The 4928-nt window shown below is 45.0% G+C and overlaps 1 pseudogene; it reads left to right on the top strand.

Annotated features, from left to right (window-relative positions):
- The first annotated feature begins 3606 nt into the window (after nt 1-3606).
- On the top strand, nt 3607-4207 carry LOC133261642 (small ribosomal subunit protein eS17-like; annotated as a pseudogene).
- The last annotated feature ends 721 nt before the right edge of the window (nt 4208-4928 follow it).

The following is a 4928-nucleotide window of genomic DNA, read 5'->3' on the forward strand; positions in this document are numbered from 1 at the left end:
GGAAACCAGAATTTAAAGAGACACGTGTACCCCAATGTTCATTGTAGCACTGTTTATAATAGCCAGGACATGGAAGCAACCTGATGTCCATCAGCAGATGAATGGATAAAGAAAGCTGTGGTACATATACACAGTGGAGTATTACTTAGCCATTAAAAAGAATACATTTGAATCAGTTCTAATGAGGTGGATGAAACTGGAGCCTATTATACAGAGTGAAGTAAGCCAGAAAGAAAAACACCAACATGGTATACTAATGCATATATATGGAATTTAGAAAGATTATAACGATTTAGAAAGATGGTAACGATAACCCTGTATGCAAGACAGCAAAAGAGACACAGATGTATAGAACAGTCTTTTGGACTCTGTGGGAAAGGGCGAGGGTGGGATGATTTGGGACAATGGCATTAAAACATATAATATCATATGTGAAACAAATCGCTAGTCCAGGTTCGATGCATGATACAGGATGCTCGGGGCTGGTGCACTGGGATGACCCAAAGGGATGGTATGGGGAGGGAGGTGGGAGGGGGGTTCAGGATGGGGAACACCTGTATACCCATGGCAGGTTCATGTTGATGTATTGCAAAATCAATACAATATTGTAAAGTAATTAGCCTCCAATGCAAATAAATAAATTTATATATTAAAAAAAAAAAGATTAGGGCATAGTCAGCAGGGCCAGGGGGAAGCAACAGAATAGGACTGCTGCCCCTCCAATCTCAGCTACTTTGTGTGTTCAGTAGACTTTGAGGGGCTGAGGGGTTCGCCCCTTGAGTCACTTACTGCCTTGCTTCCACGGGAAAAGTGATCTGAGTCCTAAACTGACTTTCAAACACATTTTTGGAACACTGCCCAAATGCAGCTCAGGACTGGCTGTTCAGAGGGATGTGGTAGGGAATCCAGGGCTTGAAGCCACTTTTTTTTTTTAGTGCCAGTCTGAGTTAACTTATAATATGGATAAATAAGCACTGTTGCGTATCTGGAGAAATTACCACTTCACTGGATCAAATAAAATTTGTACTTTTCCACTTCCATTAAGTGGTTACTACCAATCTGCTTGTTAACAGGAAAAGAGATCAGCTTTCACAATGCTTTCTTTGCCTGCCAATAAGTCCAGAAGCTATTCATTTCTAGTTAATGATGAAAAGTATATGATGAAGGAAATCACAGCAGTTGTACTGTGAAAACACATAGATGATGATATGGAAAATGAAAATCAGGTGTAAACAGGTTTTAAAAAAAGGAAGGTAACAACTTGAAATGCCTTATGTCCTCTTTAGGTTAAAAAAAAAAATCTGTGTCATCACTGCATAAAACAGTTTCAGAAGAAGAAACTATTATTATATGCAATGTTTATAGTTAAACCTATCAGTGTCCTCTGGAAGATAGATCTTAATTGTGCGGTAATTTATACTTAGGGGGCCTTACAGACTGCAAAAGGAACAGGTTCTTCTACATTCACCCATCCTCCAGGAATGCTGGAAGGGCATGTGCTCTGGGTGGAAATAAAGACAACTGGGTTCCACAAGATGATCGCTAAAATCCAGAGCTTCTCCTGACTGTTTTGGCCCTTTGCTCTCAAAGCTTATCTTTCAAGGCAAGCAGGGGGCCAGACCTGAGTACAGGGCTGGTTGGTCTTGCTCATCAGCCCCAGAGCTCAGAACCAGGAAACACCAGAAAGGCGACATCCAGAAGTCAAGGTTTAGGACTAAGAGTCTAAATGAAGTTTTAACCAAAAGGCTAAAATCAAAACTTGGAGCAAAAGCCATGCACAAGTGGCAGAGGCAGATCCCAGAACACGGAGGTCAAGCCAGACCCATTCTGACAGGGCTTTCGGTCAGGGTTCTGGGCACACTCAGATGCTGTAACGGTGCCACGGTAGACCAGGAGGAGGCTGCAAATGGAGAAAGTCCCAGGGAGAGAAGCTGCCTTATGATGGGGGCTGGGTGGGGAAAGTGGTTTCCACTAGTAACTGACCTCTGGAGTAAGCCTTCATCATCTCAAGTCTCTGGGTGTTAAGCCTGAGAAGCCATATTTAAAGAGAACCAAACACAAAGTATAGCAGAACTCAGCTCACAGGGCAACACTTATCAATTTAGAAAAAAAAGTTTAGAGTATTCACTGTGCTCTAGTCACCGGACAAAACTTTGGAAATGCACATAGTGATCCATGAAAACATGAAAGTGTTAGTCGTCCAGTTGTGTCCGGCTCTTTGCAACCCCATGGACTGTAGCCCACCAGACTCCTCTGTGCGTGGAATTCTCCAGGCATTCCTGGAGAGTGTTGCCATGCCCTCTTCCAGGGGATCTTCCTAACCCAGGGATCAAACCCAGGTCTCCCGCATTGCAGGCAGCCTCTTTGCCATCTGAGCCACCAGGGAAGCCCTAGGGATCCATATGTGGATGCTATAGTGTGCCACCTTGTTCTCTACTTGTGAGTGAAGGACTATTCCCTGGCTCTGGAAGTGCTGTAGGCAAAAAGCCCTCAGCTTTCAGACCCTTAGAGGGATGGCCTGAGTAACGAGGGGTGCACCACACTCCCAGAGGAGTCCACACTGCATGGCTGATCAAAGTGCAGTCCAGCACTCTCAGCCCAATTCGGAACAATACAGAAGAGTCATTCCAACTTCAGGGCTGCCCATAGGTTTGCTGAGGACTTCACTGAAACTGCATTGCTATTCAACTTCTCCTTCTGCCCCAACTTTCTTCCTGTCCTTCCCTTCCCTTCTCTCCTACAGGAACTGATGCCAAGTTCACCAGTCAACCTATTGCATACCGATCTCCATCTCAGAGTCTGCATCCTAGGGAACCCAACCCATGACAGCCGGTACCAGAAGTACCCATAAACCTGGGATGGGGTTTTGGAGCTGGATTGCTGACCACCCACTTGGAAATGACGACCCCCACCACTGGTTAGCCCCAGCACAGGTAACCGTGCTATTACTAAAACTAGCACCAGTAATAAAGTGGAATGTATTTTTGTAGATGGATATTCACTAGCACTAGGTGTGAGGTATCAGGTGTTTGGAGGGAAATAGTAACTCATGGGCAGTTCTTGTTAGGCAGGAGTGATTCTTTGGAAAAAGAAAACAAAAGACCAAGAGTGGCTGAAAGCTCACTGTGAAAGCCATATGGCCTCCTTGGTTAACAGAAAAACAAGGCACTCGTTGCCTGCAGTGGAAAAGCTGAGAAAGCCAAGACCAGATCCAGGACTTAATATGAAAAGAACTAAGCGCCAAAAGAGGCAGGTCTGCTTTGCCAAGATCTGGGCTCTGATTGGGAAAGGACACAATCCTCATGTGTGGTAAGATTCATCTGAATTTATCACTCCCAAATCCCCAGATTCCTCAAATCCGAGCCTGCAGAAAATACCCACCCATCCGATTCAAATCTACATTACCTTCTCTCTTGAGGACAATGAAGAGATTCACCCCCAAAGACAACTTGTGCTCTTCTCTCTTTCCCTTACTCCCTCCCAAACAGCTGTACCCACCTAACCTCTGACTTCAAGGATAATAACTAGATTTATTGTTGCTGCTTTTGTTCAGTAAATCTAAAACAGTAAGTTTGGAAACAACTTCACACTTCTAACAAAGCTGGTTTTGTCACTGCCATGCAGGATAGCTCCCCAAGTCTCTGATACAGGAACAGAGAAAGCAGATGTAGATGGGGCGGGGGCGGGGGGACAATGAAAGGAAAACTTTGCCAATCATTTCCTGCTCTTTTTCCAAGGACCCGCCAACAGGGGGCGCATTTGCACCAAAAGGTGGCCCGGGTCTTTGAGAAGTACCACACGCGCCTGGGCAGTGTCTTCCACACCAACAAGCGGGTGTGCGCGCGGAGACCGCCATTATTCCCAGCAAGAAGCTCCCCAACAAGATGGCAGGCTACGTCACACATCTGCTGAAGCGGATTCAGAGAGGCCCGGTGAGAGGAATCTCCATCAAGCTGCAGGACAAGGAGAGACAAAGACAATCACGTGCCTGGCATCTCAGCCCTGGAGCAGGAAATCATTGAAGTAGATCCTGACACGAAGGAAATGCTGAAGCTCCTGAACTTGGGCGGTCTGTCCAACCTGCAGGTCACTCAGCCTGCAGTCCGGATGAATTTCGAAACACTGCGTGGAGCCGTTTGAGTCTTTTCTCCTGTGCTGTGATATTTTCAGTAAACCTTGGACAACAACAAATAATCATTTCCTGTTAGTCCTCAACTTAAATTCACATCTACTCAAATGTGATATTTGTCTCACTGTTCCTCCTGTTCACGTCAATGGCACTCAGACCTGACTGATGCAGGCCTGGCATAAATTAAGAAGGAAAAAGCTACTCACTCCAGTATTCTGGCCTGGAGAATTCCATGGACTGTATAGTCCATGGGGTTCCAAAGAGTCAGACACAACTGAGTGATTTTACTTCACTTCCACTCACTCTCTCATACTCCCCAGACTTAGAAAGACTTAGTCAGACCTACTACTCAATCGTCCAATCACAGCTGAGTGACCATATTGTCATCTGAGTTTCTCGTCTACTCTCCCCTCTTCTCCACAGCTTGGATCCTATGTCCCGAACAAGGCCTGGAAGCTCTCTTTCTTTCCCAGCCATATGGTGTCCAACACTGAGTATGACTAGAGGTCAGAAGGACACCTCAACTTTTAGCTATAATTATAGCCACTATCTGTGGTGCTAATCCAAAGTAAGTACACAAAATTTTATTTAACAGAGAAAAAAATACTACTTAAAAATTGACAGGCACAGGTGTAGACCCAGAGAGTGTCTCAGGAGAAGAGTTCACTAGATTATAATTTCAAGCTATGTTTTAAATGCAAGGATTTGATATTGACTGCTCTAATGACCTGGACCCTCCTAGAGCCAGAAGGAAATATCCAGCATTTAGTCAAACTCCTACAACTGTAGGATCACTGCC

This window comes from Bos javanicus, chromosome 15 (genome assembly GCF_032452875.1).
Source record: "Bos javanicus breed banteng chromosome 15, ARS-OSU_banteng_1.0, whole genome shotgun sequence".
Lineage (NCBI taxonomy): Eukaryota > Metazoa > Chordata > Mammalia > Artiodactyla > Bovidae > Bos > Bos javanicus.